This window comes from Vidua macroura, chromosome Z, assembly GCF_024509145.1.
Source record: "Vidua macroura isolate BioBank_ID:100142 chromosome Z, ASM2450914v1, whole genome shotgun sequence".
In the NCBI taxonomy this organism is placed as follows: Eukaryota; Metazoa; Chordata; class Aves; order Passeriformes; family Viduidae; genus Vidua; species Vidua macroura.
Window position 1 is genome coordinate 51,166,237 of NC_071611.1, and position 13,086 is coordinate 51,179,322.

General features: G+C 46.4%; 1 protein-coding gene across 2 annotated transcripts in view; it reads left to right on the forward strand.

Moving 5' to 3' along the window:
* The first annotated feature begins 440 nt into the window (after window positions 1-440).
* Window positions 441-13,086, forward strand: part of ELAVL2 (ELAV like RNA binding protein 2) — a 102,984-nt gene continuing 90,338 nt past the window's right edge. Inside the window, exon 1 of one of the 2 annotated variants that reach the window (XM_054003334.1) lies at window positions 441-512. The gene's annotated coding sequence lies outside the window, so the exon portion shown is untranslated. Of the gene's footprint in view, window positions 513-3,051; window positions 3,069-13,086 lie in introns of those variants that run through there. The other variant, XM_054003335.1, reaches the window with a different exon arrangement.

Here is a 13,086-nt window from a genome sequence, read left to right on the forward strand (position 1 = left end):
ACGTGCGGGCAGCACTGGGAGGAGTGGGGGCATTAAAAAAAAAAAAAAAAAAAAAAAAAAAAGCCAAACAAAAACAAACGGACAAATAATACAAAAACAAACAACAACAACAAAAAAGAGGCCGCCTTCTCGGCAGCACTTCTTGCGAAGGAATGGTGGCACCGCGCGCCAGCCGCCCCGGGCATGCCGTGAGGCACCGCCCCGCGTCCACGTGGCTGACGGAGCAGGCGGCAGCGGCCGCGCCACCGAAGCAGCGCCCGGCGCCTCGCGGGCCCCACTGGGAGCGGCACGGGGCGGCCGCGGCTCCGCGCCGGGCCCGCCCGCACGCGCGGAGCCGGCCCCGCGCGGCGCCATGCGCCCTACTGGAGTGGCGGCCCGCGCGGCCAATGGGCGACCGCCGCCTCACTGGGGGCGGGGCGAGTGGGCGGCGGTCGGGCCAATGTGGGCGCGCAGCAGCGCTAGCAGCCTGCGTTGCGCCGGGGTGCGGTGACGCTGCCGCGCGTGGCGCCGGGGTAGGCGTGGGGCGGCTGCCTTGCGGGGGGCGGGCGCGGACGGACGGACGCGGGACGGGACACGGCCGCCTCTGGGCGGACACAAGCCCCCCGCCGCGGCCTCGCGGCCGCGCCGGCGGGCGCGGCACGCAGACGCACGCACCCCGGCGCAGTGGCGGGCAGGAGCCGGGCGGCGGGGCTGCTATAAATCTGCGGAGTGGTCCGCCTCCCTGCGCGGCACGGCGCGGCGCAGCACCGCACGGCGTCGTTTCCCCTCACCCCCCCCGCACACTCCGCGATGCTGCAGTTGGCTCGCGTGGCGAGCCGTTAGGAAGTGACCAGCAGGGAGGAAGAGAGAGAGAGAGAGAGCGAGCGTCTTTAAAATCGCCCTTCCATCCTTCTTTTCTTTGTTCCTTCATTTCTCCCTCCCCTCGTTTTGTTCCATTGGGTTGCGAAAGGAGGGTCGTCCTGTCGCTCTCCCCCTTTTGAGTTCTCTCGTTTTAGTTTTTTAATTTTCCATTTTTTTAAATTTTTGATTTTTCTCCCCTAGTGTCGGACTGTTGGGGGTGGGGGAGGGGAAAGGATTTTTTTGGTTTTGGTTTGGTTTGGTTTTTCTTTGCTTCCTTTTATAACTGTCAGCAATTTAGCTCTTGTCTGTTTTGTTCAGAGAACTATCCGTCAGCCTCTTATTCCTGATCGGGAGAGCTGCATCGTTACTTTTTTTTTTTTTTTTTTTTTTTTTTTTAGCTGAGAAGTGGAAGGTAAGTTATGGCTTGATTTTTTTCTATTACTGTACGTGTGCGATAGGGTCTACGCGACCCATTCCAGAGGTGCATGCCTTGTAAAATTATGCTGATCACCTGCTGTGTTTGCTCCGTATTGACGCGGTTGGGACCGCACCGCGCCCACGCAGGATGGCATGCGCATCCCTACCTGGGCTGGCCCAGCCCAGCCGCAAAGTTAGCGTGACCGCGCCCGTCCAGCTGCGGATACATCTCCTTGCGGGAAGTATCCGAGGGGACGGACCCGCACCGCGCTGGTGAAGGGAGACGGTATCACTTTGAGGAGATAAACTCGCGTTTTCAGATTAGCCGGAATAAGGCGCTCCGCGCCTAACTGCATTAGCCGCACGGCTTTTTTTTTGCTTCGGGGCTGGGAGGCGACAGCGTGGCACGGCGCACAAAGGCGCGTTCGGCAGTATTGTCAGCGGGTGCGGAGGGCGGGCGGTGAGCTGAGGAAAGCCGCTGAGCTTTCCCGGAGAGAAGTCTATTACCGTCAGGCGGGTGGACCCGTGTCTTTTCGTGGGGATGAATAACCCGCCGCGGGAGGGGATGCGTCCCTTTGTTCCGGGCGTCGGGACACTGCGCGGCGGTGCATGGGCAGCGTGGGCGGGGCGGCCCCGATCTCTGTCCGTGGTCCTACCAGGGCGGCGGGGGACACGGACAGCGGTCGCCGATGTGTGCGGAGAAAGTTTCGTCCGGCAGCCATGGCAGGGATTTCAGGGGAGCTCCGGGCAAAGGGTTGGACGGAGAGTCCCGTCTTCGGGCGCATCCCCCGTCCTCTCGCCCTCCGTCCCCGCGGTGGTGGGAGGGTCTGGGCAGGAGGAAAAGGCGGCGATGGTAAACGCTGGCGCTGCAGATTGTGCTACCGGCAATGACCGGCCCCGAGCGCTGCCATTGTTGTTTAATTTCTGCTGCTGCCAGCACGGTACACCGTACACCCATCTATTTCACATACGAAAATAACTAATGTGATATCTGTATGAGCGAGGCAAATGGATAGTTAAACCTCAAGTAATTTTCAAGGACCGGCGGTGAGGCGGTGTATTTTGACTAGTCGTTGGAGGGCTGGGAGGGCGGGGGACATGCACTCCCGCGGGGACGGGACCTTCCCCCCGCCAGCAATGACAGCCCTTTGGGCACTCGCTGGAGCGCTACCGGCGCGGAACCAGCCGCCCGCAGGAGCGCAGCCGCGGTGCTCGGCAGCCGAACCTTGCGGGGGGCGGAGAGGGGTCCCCTCGCTGTCGGGCGCCTCCAGGAAACGGGACGGCGCTGTCAGAGTGGCTAATGCGCGTCGCAGCTCACGAAGCGCTCGCTGCCGCTGCGCCCCTTCGGGCGGGCGGCCTGGGGACTCGTTCGACCCGCCGAGGCGTTTACGAAGAGGAGGCAGCGTGGAGCCTCCGGGGCTCGACACTTTACAGGGAAAGACGGCCAGTCGGGAAACCTTCGGGAGATGGGCAAGCACTGTAGGTATCCTGCCTCTGACCCTACTGGGGACGGGGAAGGCAAGCTCCCGCCCTATCCTGATGAGCAGACTCCGCTGCCAGGCTCTTCGCGCCGCCCAAGGTGCTCGGCAGTAGTCGCGGAGTAGTGCCCGCCCGGCCTTGGCTCCGCGAAGTGCTCGCATTGCCCGAGGGCGCGGCCCTGTGGGCGCGGGCTTCTTGAGTGGCCGCCGGCAGTGTCACTCAGGCAGTGGCCGCGGAGGCGGGCTGTGGGGAGCCTTTATCTGCCCGTCATCGAGCTAGTCCTCTCTGTTGGCAGCAGGGCGGTGGGGTGGCGGAAGCACCAGAGACATCAGGTGAGGCGGATGCGGGGCGCTGCGCCGCTCCCTCGGGTAGCAGACACCTTTCCCCCACTCTGTTCCCAGCCTCGGACGGCAGCAGCGGTAACCAGGCTCCGCGAAACTTGCCGCTCCTACAAGACAGCGAGCAGACGGACTGCTGGTCCCGGGCTGCTGAAAGAGGGGCGGGTCGAGGGGCTGGGAACGGAGACGGAGCTTACGGGGAACCATGCAGAGGCGCGCCGGGACGCCAGATTCGCCCCGGAGGAGGAGTGGAGGAGAGCTGGAGCCGGAGCGGGACTGTAGCCCGCGCGGGGAGCACGGCGGGAAGGCAGGGTGGCCTGGGCTAGTGGCCGCCGGCGCATGGCCAGGGTACCCACCAGCAAAGGGTAAAGGTAAATCAGCGTGTGCGAAGACCTTCATCATCCCCTACTACTGTAAGTGAGTGGTGGCTTTCCGCCAGTACTGGCTTGTTGCGGTCTGGGTTCCAAACTCCAAGATAGTGGTGGTGTTAGATTAAGAGGGGCTTCTTGACAGTTGCGGAGAGTGGATTTTTTTCTGCGAACGGTTACTTCATCCCCTTCCCCCTGTCCCATACTAGATGAGTTTAATTGCTTTTTGCTTTAACCTTCAGGCTTTTCTGACTTTGTCCCGCCCCCTCCCCCCTTTTAGTGTGGTAATAATTGGGTGCTTAAACACTTATCCCCAGGACAAAACATTGTTCAATAAACCGTTTGTTTAATCAGCAGCATCTGTCTGAATGACTTTCACCCCACCTATTTCCCTAGCGTGGCCCTACCTCTCGAGCGTCGTTCCCATTCTCCCCGCAAACTTCACTCTCCGCCTTGTTCGCGTCTGACTTTGCTCAAACCGGAGCGTTTATTTCCACCGTAGTGCATCTGCCGCCTTCTGAGCGCGTCCTCCGGCGCGGCGGAGCCGTGGGGCAGCAGAGGGCCGCGGGTGAAGGGCGCAGGCTTGTGGCTGGCTGCGGAGGGGCTGTAGGGCTGCTCGCCGTACCTGCGGGGCGCGGAGGGAGCCGAGCCGCGCCCGTGGGTGGGGCCGACGGGGCTGCTTGGCTGGCGGCAGCGCTCCCTCCCATGGAAAAGGCGCGGCGGCCCCGGCGGAACACCCGGTCCTGCCTCGTGCCGGCCCTCCGCCCCCCCGCGCCCATGGTGAGGCGGTGCGGAGGGTCCCGCCTTGCCAGTGGGCCCTGCTGGGCTGGGGAGTTCCCGCGCTGGAGAGAGGCGCCGGTGGTGGGGGGATGGGAGGGTGCACGGCTCAAATGCTTTGTTTTATTTCGGGGTTACGTCGCGCTGAGGAGCCAGTTGTTGCACCGGCGTGGCGCGTCCGTGCTTGGTCAGGCTTGAAGGGTCGTCATCCCGTCATCTCTGCTTTTTGCGCGGAGCATTACTGAGGTTCGGTGTATTGCCTGCCTTTTTCAGGTTGCCCTGCCCCGGAAAAAAAAATCTTGCTTTGAGTGCGTGGAGAGTGAGTTGATTTTGCTTCAATTGCGTAACGCTGATGATGAGAACTCGTAGAGCAGCCAGGCAGCTCGGTACCCCTTTAAGCTCGTTACCCCCTCGGTAGCATCCGTTTAAATTCAGGTGTTACATGTAAGAACTAGAAAATTGATAGTTATTGAAAAAAAAATCCAGAAACCATGCAAAATGTGCAAGAAGATTTGTGTTTATAAAATAGTCTTTGATGGTAGTTTGTTCAATTGAAGCCTTTGAGACTAAAAGGTGTCGGCTGTAGTTCTGAAGTTTTGAAGACAGTCTTGGTTAATGAAGTTTTGAAGACAGCCTTGGTTAATAAAGTTTAGTAGCTACTTAGGACCGTGTTCTTACAAGTGATACTGGATAAAGTTGTAGCACCTAATGAATTGAGTATTTCAGGATGTGTGTATTTTCTTGAAAAGTTCTCGATTTTTTGAGCTGAAGAACTCCTTGCCATTTGACTTTGTCTTTGCTTTGATGGCAGATTTTATATTAAATTGGGGGGCCTAGGTGTTCCACTCTGTGGGGACATTTGATTGAGGAAGGACAATGGTATTAGCTTTAGCTTCAATTTTCCTTTTTCAGTTCCATGAATTCTGAATCCTGAAGTTACATTCAGGTTCTTTCATCTCTTTCCTCTGACCTTTCAAAAGTGTTGTAATAGGGGTGATAGCTCTAGCAGTGGACTTTGAACCTCATTTCTAGCAATAATGCATAAATAATTTTGTTTGCAAATATAAAATTGGCAATTCTATATACACGGTGTACAACGGAATATTACTTAACTGGAGAGAAATATAGATAGTTGAATTTTTTTCCATGATACATTATTGAGCATTTGTAACTATGGACACATTATAATGACCTTGAAACTACTGAGGAATTTTATTAGATATATTCAAATCTGACCAAGCACATCTTTAATGTCCCTTTCAAATGTCTTCTGGTTGTACCCACACTGATACTTCTGCTTCAGCAATAGATGTCTTTATTTTATGTGGTTTTATTCTGGTGGAGTAGTTGATCTTTTCCATATGCAGTAGAGATTTTTAATTTATTTAGTCTTTGCAGTGGATATGTATTAAATACGCTCACATTTACATAAATATCTCCCTATTATTAGGGTAATCATGTTAGTGTAATATTTCAGCAAGTAAAATTAGTGTGACTTTACCATATTAATGTGACATTGATTTTTATTCTTTTTCCTGGATTCCTTTTAATCGCTGTTTTTTAAATAGGAGGGAAAGATTTACCTGCTGCATTTCCAAAAATTGTGAACTAGCGTACTTAAGACTGAGATAGGTGATCTCGGTTTAAAAAAAAAAACAACAGAAGACCTTGCAGAATATGTCCCAGGTTTCAAGATGACAGTATTCAAACAGTGAAGACCCAAGCTGAATTCTATGAAAGTTCTTGTAATACTAAGATAGAATTTTTGAGAGACAAAGCTCAGCATGCTTTAGTTGGGGACTAGGTAGGAAATAGTAGTAGGTTCAGCTTTCTTGTGCTTTGTAAAATAAGCCAATACCCCTGCAGCTAGACTTTACAGTTAAAAATAGTTCAAGGATGTAAGCACAAGCTCCTGTCTTGTAACAGCAATTCAGAAATGCTGCTTTTATAGGTAAAACTCTTTGTCTTACAACATAGTGGCTTTTGATTATATATGTGGCCAATGATGTTCTTCATAGCAGTAAAGCAAATCGTGAGCTAATGGATAAACTCAGTTTGTGATGAATATACATTTCAATATTGCTTTAATGCCATCTTCACTTTTGCTGAAAGGCTTTTCTAATAGATGCTAGTGTGTGCAGAACACTGAGTGTTACCAGCTGTTGCTAACATTTGAAAAGTGTGAGAATGTTGCTTTAGTGCACAGATTTTTTTCTGGCAGCCCCCAAATCAGTTGAAAAATCATTACACTGTCCAGCAGGATTAGCTAATGGTGTTTTGGGTGTTGACATCTCTAGTTCCATTTCTGAAGGAAGCTGCTACATGTTTTTTTTGATCTTGCCTGTGTAAAATCTACCTAATTTGACACTCTCAGAAGGATTAGTACTGGAGAAGCTGTTGTAAGACAATTTGTAAGTTTTAGCTACTACAGCTGGTGAGCCAGATCAAGATGTTTTGTTACCTAATCCATACCAAAATTCTGAAAGTCGTACTGAGTCTCTGGTGGCTAAATAACATGAGTAGGCTTCTTGAATGATTGCCACTGAAGCTCAGACAAACTGCCAATACTGAGCAAGCTGCTTTTGCTCAGTATGAATTGTTTTTTATTTGTAGGGTCTCCTTGCATCTAATGCTTACAGAACAACATAATGCAATGCTAAATCTAACAGAATCTGTGATAATAGACCTAATTGTTAGTTGTTGGTCTTCAGTGTATTTGGAAGAAGAGCATGTGTTTCACATAGGCTTTCTGACCTACAGCTCTGCAGTAAGTACATCTTCAAAAGATGACCTCAGTGAAACACTTGGCTTTAGTAGTCAGTGTTTTTATATGGACTGCAGTTTTTCAGCTTTAAAATCAAGGAAAAGAGAAACAGCTCACAGCAGAAATCTGAAGTATGCTTTCTCAGAAACTTATTTAAAAATTCTAATGCCATGTTAAGTTTTTGAAGTAGCTCACAGTCTAAATTCGAATTGGCTGGCAAAATATGTGGAGTTTTAAGAGCAGTAATTACACAATGTGGAAAATTGTAATGGGAAGAACTTACTTTCATATTTTTGAAATTTGTGAATTGGGAACAAGCTGAAGTTATCCAGATGGAGATTAAACTAGTGTCACACTGTTTTTTATTCTGTCTGAGCCTCATGGTACTCCTGTACTTAAGCAACAGGAGTTTTAATTTGTTTTGGTAGTCATAGTAAGCCCCAATGTAACGAGGGTTTGAAAAAAGCTGTGGTTTCTTGATGAAAGTGGGGGTGAGAGGTGTTTAAATGTCCTAGCAGTGAGTGTGCCAGCCAGGGATCAGAGTGAGAATAATTTTAGGCAGTCTTGAACTTCACATAGAACATTGGTGATACTGATTCTTCATTCCCTCACACAGTTGTGATATTGCTGATGGCTCAAATAGTCCAGCTGCTGATCAGAAACTGCAGAGATTCTTAGTCTCTAGATGAAGCTGTAAGATGTTGCAAGAATGAGTAGCTTGATTTACTGCAGTTAGCAAAAAAACAGGTATATCCATGTAAAGCCACTGTGGCTGCCCAGATGTTGCAGAAGCTAGAAAATACTGAGGTGGTGAAACAGATCATGTTAAGGATGTATGACACTTTACTTACTTCTTCAAGTGAGTGTGGAGTAGAGGTAGAAAGAAAGCATTATACAGTGGAAGGTAACTGATTTGCCATAACATACGGTAAAGCGTGCATATGCAGTCTCGTGAATACTTACTACCTAAGCACTGGCAAAAGAGGGAACACTTTAACACTCAAATACATTGTGAAACAGTCCACACAGAGGTAGGAAGGAGTACTCAGGGTGTCCTGGAATATTCACTGTGATGTGATGAGCAGCCTTTCTGTAGGTCTGTGCTGGCTGCATTTGCTTTCAGATTGCTCTGGATGAGTTTATTTAGCTAAGTCCTTACTCTGATTTAGCTGTATAAGCTTTATGTATTTTTGTGGAATGAAACTGCCATTGAATGATCACTGGAGTAGTGATGTTCTTCTGTGCCTTAAATCTTGATGTCAGAAGGGAAGTTAGTAGGATTTGTTTTACAGAATGGATGAACAGAATTTTTCCTGGAAATTCAAATAAGTATTTAGAGGCAAATGCCTTAGTGGCTTCCTCTTACAATGGTTGAGAGAAGGAGATGCAGCCATGGAAAGGGAAAGGTAATGTCAATTGAACTTCTCTACCAATAGTGTCCCTGCTGATTGTATTTTGAAATACTGCTATTACATATTTTTTCAGAAGTAGAATTATATACTAGAAGGGTTGGTTTGAGTTGTCTTTTCTGTGTTGTTTCTTTTTTTTTTTTAATTGCCTGTTGTTTATTATTTATATTGATGAAAAATTATGTAATATTAACTGGAAGGAGGTAGAGGAGTTGTCAGTTCAGAAGATAGTTCGGATACTCTGTACCATTTCCACCTAGCTGCATTGGCATGATGAGGTAGAGATTTCAGTGGGTTTTGCAGTTATTCAGACTCTACCTGCATGTCATACCTGCAAACATTTGAAATGGGCTTCTTAATCTGGCTTTGTCTCAAATTCCTAAATGAGTAGTAGATACGTTCCAAACATTCGCATTCATGGTACCTGAGTTTTTTTAGGGAAAAAACCTGTTTCTGAAGTCCTGAGCTTAGACTCGTCTCTCCATATACTGGGATTTGGACAGTCAGCCTTGGTATCCAAGAGGCTGTTTCTGTGTAATGTTATGGAAAGATTGGAAAGATTGCTGTTAAAATACCTTAATGTAAATTAAATTGGCTAAGGATATATGTCATGGTAGTGTCTGATGTTAGTAATGTAACTATAAAGTGCCTTCAAGAAATGGTTCCCTGGGTTAGACTTGGTGTCGTGGATATCAAAATTTATGAATTAAATATCTAAACACCAGAAAAAGGGCAAGGGTTTGTCTGCCCACTCTTCAAACTTGATCTTATAAGCTTGCTGCTTCTAGTTTTGTGTTTGTGGCATGTGATTTTTAGTTTCAGTACCAAAGTGGAGGACTTCTCCATATCTTACTTGTGATTAACTTATTTTCTGAATGCATTCTTGAAGTTATGGTCTTAACCCTTACATGCTGCAGGAACAGCTATGCCTGGACTTCAGCAGCATTATTTTGAAGAAAGGTGTGCTGGTGAGATAGTTTTTGATAGCTCATGGAACCAGTGGGGCAAAAATGTACTTGTTTGCCTACAGAAGTAGTTAAGGCTCCTTACACCACTACTCTAGGTGACCTTGTGAGAAGTCTATGCAAAGTGGTGAGGAGGAGGAGGAGAAGGTGGTCCCTTCTATCTCTGGTCTGGTAAAGAGTGTTTCTCTTTCACAGAGAAAGGAAGATGGATGCAGGAGAGAGTTGATATTGTGGCCGTCTGTCTTGGCAGAGGAGAAGATTGTTAATGGGGTGTTTTGATTTCTGAAGTTGCTTTAAGCAGATGTATGCGTAGCCATTGCACTGAAATGGGCAATGTATTGCAGGAATGGTAGGTTACGTACTTTGTTTTCATTTTATTTTATAATGACGTCTTTTTTTTGGTGCCATCCATTTTGTTTGTCCTCTTGAAATGCTGGAAAATTAATGCTGTGACCTCTGTTTTATCCATTAGCATTAAATTTCTTATGCATCAACCCAGCCCAGTGTAAAGGCAGAGCAAGATTTTGGGATTTATTTAAATTTTCTGTATCTACTGTTCATCTCAGTTTTGATCCAGCAAGCATAACTAGAGGTGGACTGGTTGCATATCACAGTTGACTTAAGAAAGGCTTTTAAATCTTAAAATCCTAGTACCTGCTATAATTGTAATTAAGGGTATTATTTTTACCTCTAGTAACACGTGTAGAAGTTTCATGAGACATCCTAGTGTGGTTCATTTCCACCCAAATAAGCATTAGAAGTTGCTTTCTGTTTCTAAAAGAGGGACAACTAAAGTCATAAATCTAAAACACCATATGCTGCTTGTAACAGACTATGTGTGTACTGCATGCATGCAGTAGAGAAGAAATTGGTGTATTAATGAGTTTGACTTTTTAATTTTTATGTGCTTGTACCTTGAGCTACAAGCCCAAATTGAGGTCCTGACCTAAAACTGCTATTGCTGATCTGGCCAGAGCAGCCATTCTGAAGGGAACTGGAAAACTGCTGACAAAGTGAACTGCATAAAGTGAAGAATACTGTAGAAGCTGCTTTTGCATTCAGATAGCTAAACTGTAAAACTTGGCATAGCAATAGCACTTGCCTTGGACTGCATCCATGGTTGAGCTGTTGGTAGGCAAGATGAGAATTACAGCCTCATTAATTGAGTAGCTGATTTTTTTCTGTAACAGTTGAGCAAACTGAAAGAAGATTAAATGGAGCCATGCTTGTCTTTTGCTAAAGTCTATTTTTATAAGAAAAGTGGTTCTTGTAGTGAAATGCCTCTGAACCAGTGCAGCTGAACAATATAAAACTAGCCATCATGGTGAAGATCAGTGGTGTGTTTTTTTTTTTTTTTTTGGACATACCTCTGGTGATCAAGAATCCCTTCTCTGCTGAAACTATAACTGGGCTGTAGGTTTTCTTTTTTTGTGTAGAAGGTTTCATGTGCAACTCAAATGTTTGAGATAGTGACTGTTTCTGCGTTAAATGGTATAACACAGATGACACATTCAAAACTTTGAGCAACCTGATCTAGTGGAAGATACCACTGCTGATGGCACAGGTGTTGGAACTAGATGATTTGAAGATTGCTTCCAACCCAGACCATTCTGTGAATCTACAATGATTTTCTGTGCAAGTTTGGTAGTGTTAGAAGTGTAGAACTAGCTATTAGAAGAGGCGTAAATACTGCAGACTTTTTCTATGGCAAAAATAAGGCGTGTTTTTCTTTTGTGGATACAGTTTTCTTGATCTTTACAAATACTGTGTATGCAAAACCAGGTGGAGTAAGGATTACTTGTTTTTAACATTTTTAGATGTTTTCAAATGAGGAATGTCAATGTTCCTGAAGAAGTGCTAAGTCAAATTACCTGTCTTTGGAGTTAATTGCATAGAATGATTGCATGCATCAGGTTTCCTGCTTGAAGCAATGCACGAGAACAGAAAATAAGTTGATAGTTTTTGCAGGAGAAGTTTGGGTTTTTTTTAACTTAAGTGTGCAGTGTCAGATTTAGCTTACACTTCTGCATGTCAGTCTTGAGTAATCTTTGTGTGTTCAAGTGTCCAAGCTCAGGGACCTAATTTTTGTGGCTGCTGGTACTACTTGCTCAATTATTAAAATACTGAAAGTGAATTACCATCTAATTGTAGCTGTCCTCCTGTTTTACAAATGGGGTTGACTTGCCCTTTTAAAATTTGATTTATATATCTTTTCATGACTTGCTTGACCTAAGATGGCTGTGTTGGTTTTGTCGGTGTACATCTCAAAAACTCTGCTTGTCAGGTTATTAGGAAGAGCTGTAGACATGTGGTTATTCATATGTTCAGTCCAAATTAGGATAACTGAGTAAACTGCTTTCAAATGCAGTACGTGCAGGCAGCATTTCACATTGACCTACACAAAAGGATGTGAAATGGTACACTCAGTAACAGCATGATACTGCCTGGGCAGCTTTGAATACTTGAATGTGAGTGGTACATGTTTGCCATCTTTGATGTGTATGGACTGAAGAGTTAGTTAATTCTCCTGAGGAAAACATGGAAATTGTGCAGCAGGATTAATAAATGGGAGTAAGAACCTCAGTTTCATGAAACATGAAAAGTGTTGTGGATGTAGCAAAGAGATGAAGGTACATGTCACATCTGAATGCAATATGAATAGTTTGAGTGGTGCTGAAATTTTGCTTGTTACCCGAATTTATGAATTTGTAAAGCCTCCTTATCTATCTATTTAAGGTATGCTTGACTCCATGTAACTTTTCATACTGTTTGAAAACTCAGCAGACCTGGCAGTGATGCCAGCAGGGCTAGCCTGGGGGCAGAAAGCCCTGAGCCCTGGCAGGCAGTGGGCTGAGATGGGCTATAGAGACAAGGAATGAGGGAACGCTTTTCTTCCCACAAGAACTGCTGGGCAGTGGGCCTGGTGACCACAGAGATGGATGGTGCTGTTTGCCTCCTTGGAGAGTTTTCAGCTGATACAGTATAAAGGCCTGAGCAATCTCACCACATGGCTGATCTTGCTGTGGGTGGGGGATGAGACTGAAGATGATCTGAAGTTCCTACTGACCCAAATGACTCATCTGTATACCACTTTTGCTGACAAAACAAAATGCATTTAGTGGACAGAGAACTGAGGCATGGCAGAATTTGGGTCTTACAAAAAAAAGAAAAGAAAGAAAGAAGCTCATCTATGGTTGAGCCAGAAACACCAGCACATTATGAAACTACTGGCTGTTCTTACGAGTGCATTTCTAGGTGAAATTCAGTCATTTGCACAGTTTTAACAGTTGTAACACTGCTTTGACAGTCTTCCAGTTCTTCAGTCTTTAAGTATTTGGGATAGTAATTGGACAAATAATATTACTAGCTACTATATGCTGCCCTTATGAGTCCTCTTTACACTTAGACCATATCATCAGACTTTTTCAACAAACTTTTCATCAATCATTGTAGACCTAAATAAATGTTTACTAATTCTTAGGGGGTTGTATGATGCTGTTCTTTTGAGAGAAAATAATTTAGTTGTCTTTTTCTCTGTGCAAGTTGGCTTATTAAAAGAATAAACAGTGATCTGTCCAAATTTGTTTTCCTGGTGGGGATCAGCCTAGTAGCACACATATTTAGATTTTAAAGTAGTTTCAAGAGTCCTCTGGGAGCTAAAAGTATGTACCTTTGCATCCACTTGAGAGCAGTGGGTGTCAGAAGGCTTTTCTGAAAATCCTTAAGGGC